Source organism: Somniosus microcephalus, chromosome 5, assembly GCF_052327205.1.
Source record: "Somniosus microcephalus isolate GS21.2 chromosome 5, FLI_Smic_1.0, whole genome shotgun sequence".
In the NCBI taxonomy this organism is placed as follows: Eukaryota; Metazoa; Chordata; class Chondrichthyes; order Squaliformes; family Somniosidae; genus Somniosus; species Somniosus microcephalus.
Genome location: NC_140991.1, coordinates 197417293 through 197438978, shown reverse-complemented (window position 1 = coordinate 197438978; position 21686 = coordinate 197417293). Strand labels below are relative to the sequence as shown.

Sequence of the window (21686 nt, the reverse complement as noted above, 5' to 3'; positions counted from 1 at the left end):
GGTAGTCCTCTGTTAACATTACAGAAAATCTGATTTGTGAGCAGTCTAATACTGCTATATACAAATATTCAGATTACTAGTTAATCTGCCGTGGTATTACACTTATACATCATAGAATATGGTCACTATTGCCTGTCTCTGCTGACTACATGTTGCTGTTTCTCTCTGTTCACTTCTGTTCCTTTTTTTCCCTTTTCATCTGTCTCCTGCACTTTTTTCTTTGAATTATTTTTGCCTTCTCATCTGTTTCTTTTTTTCTTATCTTTTACGTAGAGGTGGTAAGTGGTATGGGAGGGAGGGAAGAGTGTCACAATATCTACAGGCTGCATTTGGTGTATGGGATGCTGGTAAAGTGTAGCTCTGTGGTTTCCTTTTCATCCCATACCCTACTCCTTCATCTCCTGAATGCATCTCTCTTTCCTACCATCCCCTTACTCCCATCACTACCCTTGCCTCTCTTCCTTTGAACTGTCCACTCAGCCTCTGTATTCTGCCTTTCTGCTTGATCTGCTGTCAATCACCTTGCCCATCTATCCACTACCCCCCTCCTACCAAGGACAGGTGATGAAAGGACAGCGATCCACTCACTCTAATTCGGCCCCTTTCTCATTTTCTCCCTATCTGTTTCCCTCAGAGGCTTTGTTTGCTTTCAAACTTCAACTTTCTTAAAAAAAAAAAAAAAAAAATCATATTAGAATGAGGAAAGAAACTGTCTTTCTTTCTCATCTCCTCCTCCCAGTCTCTTAGTTAGAAATTAGAATATCTGTTTCACAGTTGTAAGAAATTAGCCTTGACTAAGCAAGGCACAAGTTAAAGAAAGCAAACTTGCAAATCTATAGCACCTTTCCAAAGAACTTCACAGCCAATGAAGTGCTTTTGAAATGTAGTCACTGTAGGAAACATGGTAGCCAATTTACGCACAGCAATGTTCTGTAAACAGCAATGAGATAAATGTCTAGATAATCTGTTGTTGGTTGAAAGATAAATATTGGCCAGGACACTAGGAGAACTCCCCTACTTTTCTTTGAATAGTGCAATGGGATCTTTTATGTCCACCAGAGAGGGCAGACTGGGTCTTGTTTTAACATCTCATCCAAAAGACTACAGTTCCAACACTGCAGCATTCCCTTAGTAATGTACTGAAGTGCCAGCCCAGATTATGTGCGCAACAGCAACTTGCATTTATATAGTGCCTTTAATGTAGTAAAACATCCCAAGGCATTTCACAGGAATGTAATCAGACAAAATTTGACACAGAGCCAAAGGAGGAGACATTAGATGAGCTGACCAAATACTTGGTGAGAAGTAGGTTTTAAGTGGTGTCTTAAAGGAGGAGAGGTGGAGAGTTTAGGGAAGGAATTCCAGAGCTTAGTGACTAGATGGCTAAGGCACGACTGCCAGTGGTGGGGCAAAGGAAGGGGCGATGCACAAGAGGCCTAAGTTGGAGGAACGCAGAGTTTGTGGATTGTTGTAAGTCTGGAAGAGGTTGCAGAGATGGGAAGGGGTGAGATCATGCTGGGAATTGAACACTAGGATGAGAATTTTAAAATTGAGGCGTTGGTGGACTAGTAGCCAATGTAGATCAGCAAGCATAGGGGTGATGGGTGAACGGGACTAGGTGCGAGTTAGGATACGGGCAGCGGAGTTTTGGATCAGCTCAAGTTTTATGGCGGGTGGAAGATGGGAGGCTGGTCAGGAGAGCATTGAAATAGTCAAGTCTGGCGATAACAAAACCATCGATGAGGGTTTCAGCAGTAGCTCAGCTGAGGCAGCAGTGACTGAGATGGGTGATTTTACAGAGGTGGAAGTAGGCGGTGATGGAGAGGATATGAGGTCGGAAGTTCATTTCCGGGTCAAATACAGACACTACAGTTAGGAGGTAAATAAACAACCTGGGTGAAAATAATTTCTCTCCTTCTTTGTCTTGGTGTCATGCAGATGTGGTAATGGTGTTGTCAGAACCTCAAGACTTATCAGCTCAACTCTTGTCCAGTGTTCAGAGCATCATGGGAGGGCCTAGTCGCCACTCATGGGAGTAGATTCACTTTTCCTTTTTTGAAAAAATGGATTATCCAGACCAAATTGTTGCTACGTTTATGCTGCAGGAGCCATTAATCTCTTAGATGGGAGCTTTACTTTTGCCTTCCAACCATTTCCTCAAAAAGCATTGCTCCGAAGTAATTTTAGTCCCCTTACTGGCAGAGAACGAGTTGTTTTTTTGGGACTTATGGAATTGGCCCATGAGATAAGATCTGTAAACACAGATTGAGAGCTACAAATGGTACAGTACTCTCAGACTCCATCTGACTGCTTAGGTCTCAGAGGGCCAGTCTAATTAAAATTTCTGCTTCCTTTGGGTGAAACATTTCTAGCATCTTGAAAACCTCCTGAATTGAATGCATCCATGCCAGATTTAAAAAAAGATAGTACATTGGTGTTGCGATCACCACTTTAATCACTTGTGATTAATATCTGCCAGTTAGTGGATTATGTGTGTTTGGTTTTCTGTGTTTTTGCTGCTCCAATTGCATTAATTTTGTGTGGCCTCCCTTACCTTCCTGTCGTATTAATCATGTGATGTGCCTTGAAGGGGACAATGTGGTATGAAGGAGGGCAGCTTGTTTAGTGTCATCTGTATTCACTGAGGCATTGAGAGTGGCCTTCAAGCTGGTTTGAAGTTGTGTTTGTTAGATATCTTAATGTTGTGTCCTTCAATAATCAGACTGCAGGGAACGATTCAACAGGTTTACTGAATGAGGGTTACTCTAGAACTAACTCTACAGATCACTACTCAGGGTTTATATACAGGTGTGGTCACTGCCGGTACTACAGTATACAGGAGCTGTAAAAAGTAGTTCTCTCCCTTAAAGGTACATACATTACAATTCCTCCCCTTTTAGATTAACAGTACCATAACACTCATTTAACAATTAAATATCAAACTAATTACAATTAACATTTTTAACATGCAACATTAGCTGAAAATAGTCTATTTATAAATTCAGTCTTTGGGGAGGCTTCCTGATCCTTTCCGGATAGCGCCTTTCCCGAGTGTCTTGCTCTTGGTGCAGAGGCGATTCTGGCCCCCTGTTGTCGGTTGGTTCATCAGCTTCCGATGCGACTGTTTCTGGGGTAGATGCGACCTGTACGTCGGGTTCCTCACCAGGTACGTATGGCCGAGACATGGGGTTGACTCGTTCCTGTGACTCTAGGATCTGGTCAGCATGGCGTCTCTCAATGTTCTCCCCAACATCCACTGTGTACATTAGTGGCCCCTGCCGTGTGCATATCGTTCCTGGTTGCCATTTCTCTGTTCGGTAGTTGCGGGCCAAGACTGGTTGCCCTACATTGAAGCTCCTTGTCGGCTTCTCATTGATGTGCTGGAATTGCTTACTCTCAACATCTCTTCGTACATTTGGTCTGAGCAAATCCAGACGAGATCTCAACCTTCGGTTAAAGAACATCATGGCCGGGGCCTGGTTGGTGACTGCATGTGTCGCATTTCTGTAGGCTAACAGGAAATTGTCCACCTTCTGCTGCAGTGGAATGTCGTCATCGCACATGGCCCTTACTGCTTTTTTAAAGGTTTGTACGAACCTCTCAGCCAATCCATTTGTGGCTGGATGATACGGGGCGGATGTGCAATGCCTTACCCCATTCCTTTTCATAAATCTTCGAAACTCTTCGGACACAAACTGTGGTCCGTTATCAGAGCAAATCTGCTCTGGCAAGCCGTTCCTGGCAAAAATGGTCTGTAGGACTGCAATAGTTTTCTCCGTGGTGGTGGAGGACATTTTGATCACCTCGGGCCATTTCGAGTGCGCATCCACGGCTATTAAAAACATTGAGTCCATGAATGGACCAGCAAAATCAATATGCACCCGTTGCCATGGAGATGAGGGCCACTCCCATGGGTGTAGAGGGGCATGTGGTGGTGCATTTTGGACCTTCTGGCATCCTGAGCAGCTCTGTCAGGTCCTCAATTTGCTGATCGATCCCCTGCCACCACACATAAGCCCTAGCAAGGCTTTTCATTTTCACCCCTCCCAGATGACCTTGTTGAAGCTCATTGAGCACTCTCTCCCTTAACTTGGGTGGAATTACCACTCGGGATCCACACATCAAGGTCCCCTGGCATACTGACAGCTGTTCTCTTCTGGATGAGAATGCTGGCAACAGTGAGTCGCCATGTGCTGACCATTCCCTCACCGTCAAATCATATACCCGAGACAGTGTCGGGTCATTTCGGGTCTCCTTCTCTATACCAGCGTTAGTTACTGGCAAGCATTCAATTATAGTCGAACGAAATATTTCGACAGGATCCACTGCTGGTGCTTCCTCCGCAGTAGGCAGTGGCAGGCGTGATAGCCCATCAGCGTTTCCATGCTGTTTCGTGCCCTTATACTCGATTTCATATTGGTGCGCCCCTAGAAAAAGGGACCATCTTTGTAGCCGTTGCGCAGTCATCACCGGAACACCCTTCTTCGGATTAAAAATGGAGACAAGTGGTTGGTGGTCAGTCAGCAAGGTGAACTTCTGCCCGTGTAGATAGTGATTGAACTTTTTCACTCCCCACACTAGGCTGAGGGCCTCCCTGTCAATCTGGGCGTAGTTACGCTCGGCTGAGGTTAGTGATCGTGACGCAAAGGCTATTGGCCTCTCTGAGCCGTCCGAGAATTTGTGCGACAGCACCGCTCCAATGCCGCAGGTTGACGCATCACATGCCAACCGAATTGGTAATGCTGGGTTGTAATGGGCCAATACCTCTTTCGATGTGATTAGTGATTTGCTCTTCTGGAAAGCTCGTCTACATTCGTCACTCCACTTCCATGGCACCCCAGTTTGCAGTAGGGTGTTTAGTGGGTGTAGTATTGTAGACAAATTTGGCAAGAACTTATGGTAGTAGTTTACCAGCCCGAGGAACGACCTCAGTTGTGACACATTTTCCGGTGCTGGAGCCTTGACTACTGCCTCAATCTTCTCTGGGGACTTATGTAACCCCTCTTTATCGATAACGTGGCCACAATACGAGATCTGTTTTCTAAAAAACTCGCATTTGGGGCGGTTAGCTCGGAGCCCATATTCCTGCAATCTAGTGAGCACCTGCTCCAGGTTGGCAAGGTGATCACTGTCATTTTCGCCCGTGACCAGGATGTCGTCCAAATAACACTGGGTCCCTGGGATCCCTTGCAGGACTTGTTCCATTGCCCTCTGCCAAATAGCCGGAGCTGATGCTACCCCGAATACCAGCCGGTTGTATTGGTAGAGACCTTTATGGGTGTTGATTGTGAGGTATTTTTTTGATGCTTCTTCTACCTCCATTTGCAGATACGCCTGGGCCAGATCAATCTTAGTGAAGCGTTTCCCTCCAGATAGCGAGGCGAAAATATCTTCAATCCGCGGAAGTGGCTATTGTACGGTGTGAAGGACCGGGTTCACTGTTACCTTAAAGTCCCCACAGATGCGAACCTTCCTTGGTTCCCCAGGCGTGCTGCTCAACGACTTTTTCATCACAGGGACGATGGGTGTAGCCCACTCGCTCCAGTCTACCTTGGACAGTACACCTGAACGTTCCAGACTCTCCAGCTCTGCTTCGACGGCTGGGCGGATCGCATAAGGTACCGGTCTGGCCTTAAAAAAAAAAAAAAAAAAAAAAAAAAAAAAAAATAATAATAATTTGGGGCTTGCGTTTTCTTCAATTTTAATCATCGCTGTCATGCCTTTTAGTGTTCCGAGTCCTTGCTGGAACACTTCTTTCGCGTCAGTTAGGATCTTTGACAGTCGCCCAGGTGTGACATCGTCATCCTTTTTGTCAGCCACAGTCAGTGCCTGTATGGAATGCCAATCCAGTTGTATTTTCCGGATCCATTCACGTCCCAGTAATGGTGGTCTTCCATCTTGCAATACATACAGGTCTAGTTTTGGTGTTTCCTTACCGTTATATATAACGGTCACCCTTATTTTTCCTTTGGGGTAGACTTTTTGCCCCGTGTACGTCTTCAAGACAATCTTTGTATCTCTCAAGGGTATATGTGAGAATAGCCGCTTGTAGTCCCTTCGGTTTATGACTGTTCGGGCTGATCCTGTGTCCAATTCCATTTTCACTTGGACTCCGGCTATCTTGAGCATGACCCAGATAGTTTGGTGATCCTCTGTTTTGATCACATTATGTAGTTTCAGACAACCCAGCTCCTTGCTTCTGGAGTCTGTATCACTCTTCTGTTCGTCTGACTACTCTCCGTCACCTTATGTACCTTCTTGTACTTCTCCTGTGGAGATTTCTTGCTGCTGATTTTCTTTCCCGACCTGCAGACTCTTGCTATGTGTCCTACTTTTCCACACTGTCTGCACACTTTGTCCTTGAACCAGCAATCATTGTGGTCGTGTGTTGTTCTGCCGCAGCGATAGCACTTCACTGTTCCGTATGACATTTCATTTGTCCCATATTCTTGCGGTCTCTGTTGTATCTCTGCAGCACCCCGTGCTGCTGCTTCGTGTGATACTGCAATGCTGAAAGCCTTGTCCAGCGTAAGATCCTTTTCTGATAGAAGCGTTTCTGGGTTCCTTCACTTTGAAGCCCACACACAAACTTGTCCCTTAACGTATCTGCTAGTCCCGTTCCAAACTGGCAGTGTTTCGATAGCTTGCGCAGTTCCGTTAAACACTCAGCATTACTTTCATCTTTTTGCTGGTTCCTTTTGTGGAACTTAAATCTTTCTGCTATCAGCAGCGGTGTGGGGTTTAAGTGGTCCTGTAGGATTGACGCTATGTTTTCAAAATCCTTTTCTACTGGCTTCTCTGGGGTTACTAGGTTTCGTAGTAAGCCATATGTTTTTGCACCCATTGAATTCAACAATACCAGCTCTTTCTTGTCATCTGGCACTTCATTCGCCTTGCAGTATACTTCTATGCGTTCGACATATGTCGTCCAATCTTCGACTTCATTGTCGAACGCTGTGATACTGCCACTCTTCGGCATTTTTGGGTGTGGTTAGACTGGCTTAAAATGGCGTCTACCGCGCTTTCCTTTCTTCCCCGCTGCGGCTTAAAATGGCGTCTCCCGAGCTTTCCTTTCTTCCCTGCTGCGGCTTAAAATGGCGTCTCCCGCGCTGCTGCCAACGCTGCTCTCTGCGGTCCTCGTGGCAAATGGCGATGCCCTGTGGGTTTCGTGCGCTGCTGCCAACGCCGCTCTCTGCGGTCCTCGTGGCAATGGCAGCGCCTCGCGTTTTCCTGCGCGCCTCTCTTGCCCTGTTGACGCTGCTCGGCCCTTGAACACCGGCTGCGCTCTGCTCTCTCTCCCCCCGTTGACGCCGCTCGGTCCTGAACACCGGCTGCGCCCTGTGCGCTCTGCCCCCTCTCCCCCGTCGATGCTGCTCGGCCTTTTTCTGTGCCGCCCAGTCGGGCTCTAGCCCGTCGCTGTCCGGGAAGGGTCTGCGCAGTACCTGTTGCCAGCCCGTTTCGCTGGACCACCGTGACTGGAAAGCCAAGCCTGGCTCTTGACCGCCTCCCCTGCGATGCTCAAATCTCCGCTGGATGACTGGGCGGTTGCCCGTGGTCGACGCCCGTGCTTCTGGACTCGACCTTCTTCCACTGTTCCCCAGGAGCGAATCCCTGGGAGGTGATGCAGAGTTGCAGGTAGGTTCGAATCTGCTCGTCGCCAATGTTAGATATCTTAATGTTGTGTCCTTCAATAATCAGACCGCAGGGAACGATTCAACAGGTGTTTACTGAATGAGGGTTACTCTAGAACTAACTGCAGATCACTACTCAGGGTTTATATACAGGTGTGGTCACTGCCGGTACTACAGTATACAGGAGCTGTAAAAAGTAGTTCTCTCCCTTATAAAGGTACATACATTACAGTGTTCACTGTTGCTTGCAATTAAATTACGTCAGGATAGTCCCCATAATTGATGTCACTGGAACAGCCTAGCAAAAAGAGACCTCATACTTGGGGTTTGCTACAGATCTCGCTGCTGTTGTCACTCCCTGTGGATCCAGGTCCTGCTGAACTGCTGCTTGGGCTCACGCCCCTGCTTCAACCCCAGCTTCTGCTGCTGTCCATAACTCTACAAGTCCTGTTGCTGCAGCTTACCAACTTTCAGCTTTAGATTTCACTGCAAGAAAAAGTAGAAAGATGGAGACCAGGTGGCAGTGAAACATGCATGCCATCCCCCTTCATTCCTGGGGAGAGACTGGACCATTTCCTGATTCTGGCTCCAGGTCTACGTGGGAGGTGAAAGATGGAAGGAAAGAGATCAAGACATATAGAAAGAAAGACAGTGAAATGAGGGAGGCATACAGAAAGAAAAACGAAATATACAAATTAAACGAGAAGGTCCAGGGAAGAACATAAAATAAGAAATAGGCGCAGGAGTAGGCCATTTAGCCCCCTCGATCCTGCTTCGCCATTCAGTAAGATCATGGCTGATCTTCTACCTCAACCCCACTTTTCTGCACTATCCTTATCCATGAGTACTTAAATGCATAAGGAAAGGCTCCACCCTCCTTTCATAAAAGAATATTGGCTCCTTGTTTTCATTTTTATGCTTGGCAAACTAACTATTTTTGCCCTGATCTTTCATTTACCCAAAGCTTATATTTCTTTGTTTTCCTGACTTGGATGAAGTCTGTGGGGGGTGTTCACTGAAGAGCATAAGAAATAGGCGCAGGAGTAGGCCATTTGGCCCCTCGAGCCTGCTTCGCCATTGAATAAGATCATGGCTGATCTTCTACCTCAACTCTACTTTCTGCCCGCTCCCCATGACCCTTGACTCCCCTGTAGCTCAAATATATGTGTATCTCTGCCTTGAATATATTCAATGACTCAGCCTCCACAGCTCTCTGGGGTAGAGAATTCCAAAGATTGACGACCCTCAGAGAAGAAATTCCTCCTCATCTCCGTTTTAAATGGGCGACCCCTTATCCTGAAACTGTGCCCCCTAGTTCTGGATTCCCCCATGAGGGGAAACATCCTCCCTGCATCTACCCTGTCGAGCCCCCTCAGAATCTTCTATGTTTCAATAAGATCACCTCTCATTCTTCTTCACTCCAATGAGTATCGGCCCAATCTGCTCAACCTTTCTTCATAAGACAACCTCTTCCGCTCAGGAATTAACCTAGTGGACCTTCTCTGAACTGCCTCCTTAAATCAGGAGATCAAAACTACACGCAGTACTCCAGGTGTGGTCTCACCAGCGCCCTGTACAGTTGTAGCAAGACTTCCCTACTTTATACTCCATCCCCCTTGCAATAAAGGCCAACATTCCATTTGCCTTCCTAATTACTTGCTGTACCTGCATGCTAACTTTTTGTGTTTCGTATCCAAGGACCCCCAGATCCTTCTGTACCGCAGCATTATGTAGTCTTTCTCCATTTAAATAATTTTGCTTTTTTATTTTTCCTACCAAAGTGGATAACCTCACATTTTCCCACATTATACTCCATCTGCCAAATTTTTGCCCACTCACTTTATCTATATCTCTTTGCAGACTCTTTGTGTCCTCCTCACAACTTGCTTTCCCACCTATCTTTGTATCATCAGCAAATTTGGCTACAGTACACACGGCACCTTCATCCAAGTCATTAATATAGATTGTAAATAGTGGAGGCCCCAGCACTGATCCCTGTGGCACCCCACTAGTTACAGTTTGCCAACTGGAAAATGACCCATTTACCTGACTTTTGTTTTCTGTTAGTTAGCCTATCCATCCATGCTAATGTATCACCCCCCCCCCCCCCAACCCCATCCATCCATGCTAATGTATCACCCCCCAACCCCGCGAGTTCTTGTGCAGTAACCTTTTATGTGGCACCTTATCGAATGTCTTCTGGAAATCCAAATACACTACATCTACTGGTTCCCCTTTATCCACCCTGCTCATTACATCCTCAAATAAACTCTAGTAAATTTGTCAAACACGATTTCCCTTTCATACAATCAAGCAGAGCCAACATGGTTTTATTATGATTTTCTAAATGTCCTGCTATTACTTCCTTAATAACGGATTCCAGCATTTTCCCAATGACAGATGTTAGGCTAACTGGTCTATAGTTTCCTGCTTTCTGCCTCCCTCCTTTTCTTAAATAGGGGCATTACATTTACGGTTTTCCAATTCGCTGGGACCTCTCCAGAATCCAGGGAATTTTGGTAGATTCCAACCAACGCATCCACTATCTCTGCAGCCATTTCTTTTAAGACCCTAGGATGTAGGCCATCAGGTCCAGTGGACTTGTCAGCCTTTAGTCCCATTAGTTTGCCTAGTACTTTTTCCACTAGTGATAGTCATTGTTTTAAGTTCCTCCCTCCCTATAGCCCCTTGATTATCAATTATTATTGGGATGCTTTAAGTGTCTTCTACCATGAAGACCGATACAAAATATTTGTTCAAAGTCTCTGCCATTTCCCTGTTTCCCATTATTAATTCCCCAGTCCCATTCTCTAAGGGACCAACGTTTACTTTAGCTACTCTTCACTTTTTTATACCTGTAGAAGCTCTTATTGTCTGTTTTTATATTTTTTGCTAGTTTACTTTCATAATCTATCTTCCTCTTTTTTTAGTCATCCTTTGCTGGTTTGTAAAAATTTCCAAATCCTTTGGCCTACCGCTAATCTTCACAACATTGTATGCCTTTTCTTTCAATTTGATACCATCCTTAACTTCCTTAGTTAGCCACGGGTGGTTCATCCTTCTCGTAGTCTTTCTTTCTCACTGAAATAAACCTTTGCTGAGAGTTATGAAATATCTCCTTAAATGTCTGCCTCTGCTTATCTACTGTCTTACCCGTTAATCTATTTTCCCAGTCTACTTTAGCCTAATCTGTCGTCTTACCTTTGTAATTGCCTTTATTTAAGTTTAGGACATTAGTTTCAGACCCAGGTTTCTCACCCTCAAACTGAATTTGAAATTCTATCATGCTATGATCACTCTTCCCTAGAGGATCCTTTACTATGAGATCATTAATTAATCCTGTCTCACTACACATTACCAGATCTAAAATAGCCTTCTCCCTGGTTGGTTCCACAACGTATTGTTCTAAGAAACCATCCCGAATACATTCTGTGAACTCGTCCTCAAGGCTACCCTTGCCAATTTGATTTGTCCAATCTATATGAAGATTAAAATCGCCCATGATTATTGCAGTACCTTTCTTACAAGCCACAAGCCCCTATTATTTCTTGATTTATACTCTGTCCTACAGTGTAGCTACTGTTAGGGGGCCTATAGACTACTCCCACCAGTGACTTATTTCCCTTAGTATTTCTTATCTCCACCCAAACTGATTCTACATCTTGATCTTAGCCAATATCATTTCTCACCACTGCACTGATCTCATCCTTTATTAATAGAGCTTCCCCACCTCCTTTTCCTTTCTGCCTATCCTTCTGAAATGTCAAATACCCCTGAATATTCAGTTCCCAGCCTTGGTCACTTGTAACCACTTCTCTGTAATGGCTATCAGATCATACCCATTTATTTCTTTGTGCCATCAACTCATCCATCTTGTTAAGAATGCTGTGTGCATTCTGATAAAGAGCTTTTAATTTTTTCTTTATACCATTTTTACCAACTCTGTAACTATTTGCTGGTGCACGCTTATGTTTGTATGCTCTGTCTTCTCCTGTCACACTCTGGTGATCATTACCTCGATCGCTACCCTGCACTATTGCCTTTCTCTTTGACTTTCTAAATTCCCCCTCCCCCCCCCCCCCCCCTCCACTATCTAGTTTAAAGCCCTATCTACCGCCCTAGTTACTCGATTCGCCAGGACACTGGTCCCAGCATGGTTCAAGTGAAGCCCGTCCCAACAGAACAGCTCCCTCTTTCCCCAGTACTGGTACTGGTGCCAGTGCCCCATGAATCGAAACCCATTTCTCCCACACCAATCTTTTGAGCCATGCATTCCTCTCTCTGATCTTATTGACCGTATGCCAATTTGCTCCGGTAGTTACAGGAAACTTTGTGATATCCGGGACCGGCGTGTTGCCGATCTATCAAAACTGCCGGACAGACAAAGTTAATGTTGAAGCACACGGAGGTTTTCATCTCCGTATCTGACAACAAACACTGTTGCTTAGCAACAGCTTCTAAAGAGTCGGCTGCAGCTGCAAGCGTCTCTAGCTGAAGCTGTTGCTATAGCTACAGACCTTGCAGTGCCTGACTGGGGGGGGAAAAAAAAAACGAGATCTAAAAAAACTTACAGAAAACGGCTCCTGATTTTTGCTGTTAGATCAAGTATTCCGGACATACAACCTCCGGATAAACCAAAGTTTCCTGTATCCAGAGATTATTACTTTTGTGGTTCTGGTTTTTAGCTTGGCCCCTAGCTGCTCATACTCCCTCAGCAGAACCTCTTTCTTAGGTACCAATGACATAGGTAGGACTATGTGGACCACGACAACTATATCTTTCCCCTCCTACTCCAAGTTCCTCTCCAGTCCTGAGGAGATGTCCTTAACCCTGGCACCGGGCAGGCAACACAACTTTCGGGACTCGCGCTCTCAGCTGCAGAGAACAGTATCTATCCCCCTAACTATACTGTCCACTACCACTACTACATTCCTTTTTACTCCCCTAACTTGAATGGCCCCCTGTACCATGGTGCAGTGGTCAGCTTGCTCATCCTCCCTGCAGTCCCTGCTCTCGTCCACACAGGCTGCAAGAACCTCGTACCTGTTGGACAAGTGCAAGGGCTGAGGCTCCTCCAATGCTACCTTCTGGATCTCCATACCTGCCTCACTTGCAGTCACACCCTCCTGTCCCTGACCACGAACCAGATTTGAAGTATTTAACCTAAGGGGTGTGACTGCCTCCTGGAACAAAGCATCCAGGTAACTTTCTCCCTCCCTGATTTATCGCAGTGTCTGAAGCTCGGACTCCAGCTCATCAACTCTGAGCTGAAGTTCCTCGAGCTGCAGATACTTACTGTAGATGTGGTCGCTGTGGATCACACTGGTGTCCACCAGCTCCCACATGCTACAGCTACAACACATCACCTGCCCTGCCATCTCAATTGTATTTTATTTAACTAATTAGGTTTTCAAGGTTTGGAATATCACTCCATTGTCTATATACAGTTTATAATCTTTATACTTACCGACTCTCCCGCTCTGTATACTCACAGAATCTCCTACCTGTCTATATCCCCTTGAAGCCTCTTTGCATCCTCCACACAACTTGCATTTGCACCCAGCTTTGTATCATCAGCAAACTTGGATATATTACATTTGGTCCCTTCATCCAAATCACAGTGTGGTGAATAAGGTTGGTGAGCTACAAGCACTATTAGCTGTGTGGCAATAACGGAAACGTGGCTTAAAAACGGTGAGGACTGGGCACTTAATATTCAAGGGTACAAGGTGTTCAGAAAAGATAGGGAAGGAAAAAAGGGAGGTGGGGTGGCAGTGCTGATTAAGGAAGACGTAGTGTTGGAAAGCGAGGATGTTCTTGAGGGGACAAGGACAGAATCCATTTGGTTCGAGTTGAGCAAAAAGGGTATGATCACGCTATTGGGGGGTATTCTATAGGCCTTTAAATAGTGAGAGGGAGGTAGAGGAGCAAATCAGGGAAATTGCAGAGATATGCAAGAGCAAAAGAGTGCTGATATTGGGGGACTTTAATTACCCAAATATCGATTGAGATAATGCTAGGGTAAAGGGAAAGGAGGGGGAGGAATTTCTGAAATGTGTTCAGGAGAATTTCTTTGACCAGTATGTTCTTGGCCCAACTAGGAAGGAGGCATTGCTGGATCTGGTGCTGGGGAATGAGGTGGGCCAGGTTGACCAAGTGTCTGTGGGAGAACACTTGGGTACGAGTGATCATCGTATCATAAGATTTAGATTAGCAATGGAGAGAAGCAAGGAACAATCTAGAGTGCAACTTCTAAACTGGAATAGGGCTAACTTCAATGGGATGCAAAAGATCTAGCCAGGGTAAAATGGAGCCCATGACTGACAGGAAAAACTGTAATGGTACAATGGGTGATCTTTAAGGAGGAGATTTCCAAGTACAGGCTAGGTACATTCCAACAAGAGGGAAGGGTAAGGGAACCAAAGCAAGGGCTCCTTGGATGACGAGGGATTTAGAGAAGATAATGAAACAAAAAATCAGGGTGTATGATGAATGTCAGGTGACTTCTTCAAGGGAGAACCAGACCAAATGCAATAAGTTGAGAGAGCAAGTGAAGATGAAAATAAGATTGGTAAAGAGAGAATATGAGAGTAGAATGGCGGTTAACATAAAAGGGAACCCAAAAATCTTCTACCGGCATGTAAACAGTAAGCAGGTAGTAAAAGGCGGGGTGGGGCCTATTAGAGACAAAGAAGGTGACATATGCTTAGAGGTGCAGGGCAAGGCTAGAATACTCAATGAGTACTTTGTATCGGTGTTTACTCAGGAGGTGGATGCTGACAAAATATCGGTAGAAGCAATGGAAGGGGTGAAAATTGACAGACAGGATGTACTAGAAAGGCTGGGTATGCTTAGAGTGGACAAGTCGCCTGGTCCAGATGGCTTGCATCCCAGGTTGCAAAGTGAATTGGGGTAGGAGATAGCGGAAGGGCTTGCCATACTTTTCCAATCTTCCTTAGATGCAGGGGAGGTGCCTGAGGATTGGAAAGTGGCAAATGTGACACCATTGTTCAAGAAAGGGTGTAAGGACAATCCTAGTAACTACAGGCTGGTCAGTTTAACATCAGTGGTGGGTAAAGTTTTAGAAACAATAATCAAGGAAAAAATTAACGGGCATTTGGAGAGGTTTAAGCTAATTAAGGAGAGCCAACACAAGTTTGTAAAAGGAAGATCATGTTTGACTAATCTAATTGAATTTTTCAATGAAGTAACAGAGAGGATTGATGAAGAGAATGCAATGGATGTTGTCTACATGGATTTTCGGAAGGCGTTTGACAAAGTACCAGATAGAAGGCTAGTTAACAAAATTAAGGCACATGGAATAGGTGCGTCAGTGGCAGCTTGGATAAGGAATTGGCTTAAGGACAGAAAACAGCGAATTGTGGTAAATGGCTGTTTTTCAGACTGGAGGATGGTAGACAGTGGTGTTCCCCAAGGGTCAGTGCTGGGGCTACTGCTTTTTTTGATACAGGTAGACTATCCTTTATCCGAAAACCTCGGGACCAGCCGTGTTTCGGTTTTCGGAAAATTTCAGATTTCGGAAGGTGGGTCGGCGGGGGTCGGGGTCGGCGGGGGTCCGCGGGGGGGTCCGCAGTCGTGGCTTGTCTGTCGCTGCTAGCCTGGAATGCAATGAAGTTCCGCATTTCCACCAACAGGTCGTCGTGCTCAGTCGGAACAGGGGCCGGCACCGCCGTGGGCTCAGAGCTCTCGTTGCTTTCGAGCCTTTGGAAGAGAGTCAGGTGGGTCGGTGGGGGGTCGTGCGCACGACTTACGCTAACCCTCTGCTCAGCGTAAGTCGGGGGGGGTCGGGGTCCGCGGGGGTCGGCGGGAGGGTCCGTCGGGGTCCGCGGGGGGTCGTGCGCATGACTTACGCTGACCCTCTGCTCAGCGTAAGTCGTGCGCCACTCTGGTCATGTCGTGCGCACGACTTACGCTGACCGAAAAAACCTTCGGTTTTTAGAGGGTTTCGGTTTTTGGAAGTTCGGATAAAGGGTAGTCTACCTGTGTGTGTGAGTATATATAAATAAATTTTTAAAAAAATGACCTGGATATTGGAATACAGAGTAGAATTTCTAAATCTGCTGATGACACCAAACTTGGTGTGGCAAACAGTGATTATACCAATCGACTGCAACAGGACATAGAAAGGCTAGCAGAATGGGCAGACAAGTGGCAGATGGAATTTAATAGAGAAGTGTGAGGTGATACATTTTGGCAGAAGAAATCGGGAGAGGCAATATACACTTAATGGCACAGTTTTAAAAAGTGTGCAGTGACAGAGGGACCTGGGAGTTAATGTACATAGTATGTCCTGCCACCTTCAGGGACCTGAGAGAGTGGTTAACAAAGCATATGGGATCTTGGGCTTCAAAAATAGAGGTATTGATTACAAAAGTAGAGAAGTTATGCTGAACCTTTATAAAGCGCTGGTTAGGCCACAACTGGAGTATTGCATCCAGTTCTGGTCACCACACTTCAGGAAGGATATGAAGGCCCTTGAGAGGGTGCAGAGGAGATTTACCAGAATGGTCTGGGGATGGGGCATCTTGGCTACAAGGACAGGTTGGAGAAGCTGGATTTGTTTTCATTAGAGCAAAGGAGGTTGAGGGGTGATTTGATAGAGGTGTACAAGATTATGATGGGTTTGGATAAGTTAGACGGGGAAAGGCTGTTCCCACTAGTTGATGGTACAAGGACTAGGGGACATAGATTTAAGGTTTTCGGCAAGAGATTCAGGGGAGATGTGAGGAAAATCTTTTTTATACAGCGAGTGGTGATGACCTGGAATTTGCTGCCGATGGAAGTGGAGACTCGGGGAAAAATTCAGTTGGTTGCGCCTCCCGTTAGCGCCTTAAGAGGGCGCTAATGAGGCGCAAACCAACTAGCGCCCGGGCGCGGCACTGCCCATGCCTCCCGCAAAATTCAGCGGGAGGTTAGTGGTGGCGCTAACTAGTAGCTCCCTGCGGTGCTTTGCCGCTGGCGATGACGTCATTGGTGTGCGCAGCACCCCGCTCACGCCCCAGCCACGATCTTCGGGAGCCCCCCCCCCCGACTTACCGCCGGACGCTATGTCCGACGGGGTCGGGGGGAGTACCTGCGACCGGGGAGGCGGAATTTAAAGGCGAGGTGCGGGGCGGTCATTTTTGTTGCTGGCCACCTGCCAGCACTTGCCTGCGCTCCCGTCCTAGACCTCCTGGAAACCGCCCCCCCCCCCCCCCCCCCCCCCAGCGGAGTGCTGGCTGCGCTCCAAGAGCCCGGCACTTCTCTTGAGTGCCGGGCTCTTTTGCCTGCACTCCCGATCCCCGGGGGCCCAGCTGGGCCCCAGGTCACGCTGTACAAGGCCCCTCCCCTTTAAGAAGGGGAGGAAGGCCTGCAATACCGCGGCGCAGCGTGTGGCACTGCGGCACATAACGCCGCAATATTGACTCTCAGCGCCCCAAGAGGGATGCGGGGCGCTTCCAGTAGCGTCCCGCTTCCCTCTTGGGGCGCAACCACTCAATTTCCGGCGCGAGGACGCTAATTTTTCAGGGGCGCTACTTTTAGCGCCCCGGCGAAGTTAGCCCCCCAATCGGGGCGCTACTCAATTTTTAGACCATAGTGTTTTCAAGGGGAGACTGGATAGGCACTTGAGGGAAATAAACTTGCAGGGCTACGGGGATAGAGCGGGGAAATGGAACTGACTGGATTGCTCTACAGAGAGCTGGCATGGGCCGAATGGCCTCCTGTGCCGTTATAATTCTGATTGTGAATAGCTGAGGCCCAAGCACTGATCCTTGAGTACCCTACTAGTTACAGCCTGTCAAACCGAAAATGACCCGTTTATTCCAAATCTGTTTTTTGTCCATTAACCAATCCTCAATCCATCCATGCTAGTATATAATCCCATGAGCCCTAACTTTGTTTAATAACCTCTTGTGTGGCACCTTATCGAATGCCTCCTGAAAATCTAAATACACCACATTCACTGGTTCCCCCTTGTCTATTCTGCTAGTTACAACCTCAAAAAACTCTCAACAGATTCATCAAACACGATTTCCCTTTCATAAATCCGTGTTGACTCTGCCCAATCCTATTATTTTGTGAGTGCCCTGTTACCATGTCCTTAATAATAGATTCTAGCATTTTTCCTACTGCTGATGTCAGGCTAACTGGTCTGTAGTTCCCCGTTTTCTCTCTCCTTTCTTAAATAGTTGGGTTACATTTGCTACCTACGAAACAGTGGGAACCGTTCTAGAATCTGGAATTTTGGAAAATGACAACCAATGCATCCACTATCTCAATAGCCACCTCTTTCAAAACCCTAGGATGTAGGCCATCAGGTCCAGGGGATTTATCAGCTTTCAGTTCCATTAATTTCTCCAGTACCTTTTTTTTTTACTAATACTAATTTATTTCAGTTCCTCATTCTCACTAGACCTTTGGTTCTCCACCATTTCTGGGAATCTTTTGCGTCTTCTTCCGTGAAGACAGACACAAAGTATTGGTTTAATTTCTCTGCCATTTCCTTATTCTCCATTATAATTTCTCCTGCCTCCGCTTGTAAGGGACCCACATTTACTTTTGCTAATCTTTTCCTTTTTACACACCTATAGAAGCTTTTACAGTCTTTTTATGCCTCTCTCTAATTTACTCTCATTCTATTTTCCCTTTATCAATTTCTTGGTCCTCCTTTGCTGAATTCTAAAATCTTCCCAATCCTCAGGCTTACTACTCTTTTTGGCAACATTATATTTGTTGTAAATTATGTATTCATTCTTTAAATGCTAGCCATTGATTCTCTGCCGCCACACCTTTTAATGTAGTTTCACAATCTACCTTGGCTAACTTGCCCCTCATATCTATGTACAGGAAACTTTCTGGTATCCAGCACCGACGGGACCGAGCTGGTGCCGTTCGATCAAAACTGCTGTAGAAACCAGCGCTAATGTTAAAACATACGGAGCTCAGAGCTCCGTGTGAAGCAACAAACCCTGTTGCTTAGCAACAGCTTCAAAACAGTCGGCGCAGCTTGCAAGCGTCTAGCTGAAGCTGTTGCTTAGCTACAGAGACGCTTGCAGAGCCAGGACTGGGGAAAAGAAGCAACGAAAAGAAAAAACATTATCTGAACCGACTCCTGAATTTTGCCGGTAGATAGAGCTTTCCGGACATTTAACCTCGGGATAAACGAAAGTTTCCTGTAGTTTGCTTTAAGATTTAAGACCCTAATTTCAGATTTAACCAAATCACTTTCAAACTCAATATAAAATTCCATCATATAATGATCACCCTTCCCTAAAAGCCTCTTTACTACAAGGTTATTAATTAACTCTTTCTCGTTGCACAATACTAGATCTAAAGTAGCCTGTTCCCTAGTTGGTTCCTCAACATACTGATCTAGAAAACTATCTTGTGTACATTCCATGAATTCGTCCTCCACACTAGTACTGCAAATTTGGTTTGCCCAGTTTATATATAGATTAAAGTCCCCCATGATTACTGTATTACCCTTGTTACATGTGCCTCTAATTTCCTGATTTATACTCTGCTCTACATTACATCTACTGTTTGGGGTCCTATAAACAACTCCCAGCCATGTTTTCTGCCCCTTGCTGTTTCTTGGCTCCACCAGAACTGATTCTACTTCTTGATTTTCGGAGCTAAGATCCTTTCTAGCTATTGTCTTTATCCCATCCTTTTATTATCAGGGCTACCCCCTCCTCCTTTTCCATTTTGCCTATCTCGTCTAAAAGTTAAGTATCCTGGAATATTTAGTTCCCAACCTTTGGCCACATTGCAACCACGTTTCTGTAAAGGCTATTAGATCAAACCTATTCATTTCTTCCTGCGCTATTTTGTTGCGAATTCTTTGCGCATTCAGATATAGTGCCTTTAGCTTTGACTTATTTCTATTTTTCCCTGATGTCACCTTAGTCACTGATGCCTTATTACCTTTGTAACTCTCTCTGCTCCTTCCTGACCCACTCTATTTTTACCCAAAACTCTACTCTGCTCTAGAGCCTTGACATTTCTCTTGACACTTTTTTAAATTTACTCTTTCCCCCCCCCCTTCATTAGTTTAAAGCTCTGTCTACTGCTGTAGTTATTCGGTTCGCCAGGACACTGGTCCCAGCCCGGTTTAAGTGGAGCCTGTCCCAACGGAACAGCCCCCTCTTTCCCCAGTACTGGTGCCAGTGCCCCATGAACTGAAACCCCTTCCTCCCACACCACTCTTTGAGCCACGCATTTACACCTCTAATCTGTTTGTCCCTATGCCAATTTGCGCGTGGCTCAGATAACAATCCAGAGATTATTACCTTTTTGGTTCTGCTTTTTAATTTGGATCCTAGCTCCTCAAATTCCCTCAGCAGAACCTCATTCCTAGTTCTACCTATGTCGTTGGTTCCTACGTGGACCACGACAACTGGCTCCTCCCCTTCCCGCAGCGAAGAGATGTCTTTAACCCTGGCACCAGGCAGGCAACACAAACTTCGGCACTCTCGGTTGCGGCTGCAGAGAACAGTATCTATCCCCCTGACTACACTGTCCCCTAGCACAACTACATTCCCTTTCACCCCCACCACTTGAATGACCTCCTGCACCATGGTGCCATGGTCAGCTTGCTCATCCATCCTGCAGGCTTTTCCCTCATCCACACAGGCAGCAAGAACCTCCATATCTGTTGGACAAGGGCAAAGGCTGAGGCTCCTCCAGCACTGCACCTGGGGTCCCCTTACTTGCCTGAGTTGCAGTCACACCCTCCTGTCCCTGACCACTAACCAGACCTGGACCATTACCTAACCTAATAGGTGTGACTGCCTCCTGGATCAAAGTGTCCAGGTAACTCTCCCCATCCCTGATGCCCCTCGGTGTTTGCACCTCAGACTCCAGCTCAAAAACTCTCAACTGAAGTTCCTCAAGATGCAAACACTTACTGCAAACGTGCTTGTCCGGGATCACTGCTCTCCACAAACTCCCACATGCTGCAATTGCAGCATTGCCATCCCTATATGACCTTGTTTTATATTTAATTATATTTGTAATTAGGTAACTTAGTTTACAGTGTAGTTTCATGACTACTTACTTGATCTAGATTAAGATTTGGGTACCGAAATTAAATATCTACCTGTAACACAAAGCAGTACCAGTCGTGTAGGCAAAAAGCAGCAACTCCTTCCCCCCCTTCTCCGAATTCCCACTCTTTCCAGATTCCCAAATAAAACACTGTTTAAGTACTCTGTTTTAATCCCGCTCTGTGCAGACTGTTCTGTGCTCTGCAGACCTGTTTACACTTTATACTCTAGGAGCCTCACCCAATTTGCAAGTGTTGACTCGGCTCCCCTGCTCCTGGTGATCGCACCTATTCAAGATAAACACTTGCAGCTGACTGACAGTTACTTGCCCCTGGCAGGCAGCTTCTGTTAACTGCAGTTTTTAAAGTTCTGGGTTAAAATCAAAATGTTAAACTAAATTTCACTTTACATCTACTACTTACCTAATACTTATCAGAAATTCCCACTCTTTCCAAATGCCCAAATAAAAGACTCTGTTTGAATACATTGCGTTTTAATCCCGCTCTGTGCAGCCCACTCTGGAGTTAGCCAGTGTCCTGGCCATTTATCCCTCGACCAACACCATCAAAACATTAATAGGTCATTTATCTCATTGCTGTTCATGGGACCTTGCTGCATTGCAGTTGGCTGCCTCACTTTCTGCCTTTACAGTAACTACATGCTGAAATAATTAATTGGCTGTAAAGTGCTTTCAGGTAGCCTCAGTGAGAAAGGCACTATATAAATACAAATTCTTTCCTATGTTAATGTGCTCCCAACTGTGAGCCTTGGTCATGGAATTCCTCCCTATGATGGAGGGAGTGCAGAGAAAGAACAATAGTTAGATACAGAGACATACCAATAAGAGAAACTCAGAAGTATATAGAGAAAGAGAGGCAGATCAAGTTGCAGATGGATGACACAAGCAAAAGGATTTTAAAAAAATTGTCTGAGGAGATTAAGCAATTAATTCATGAATTGTTCAGCAAAAAAATCTTGGCAGTTTATCATAATGACTTGATTGAAA

At 45.8% G+C, this 21686-nt stretch overlaps 1 protein-coding gene across 4 annotated transcripts in view; it reads left to right on the top strand.

Annotated features, from left to right (window-relative positions):
* The window catches only part of top2b (DNA topoisomerase II beta), a 214841-nt gene that overhangs the window by 86697 nt on the left and 106458 nt on the right, over nt 1-21686 (top strand). The window lies entirely within an intron of this gene.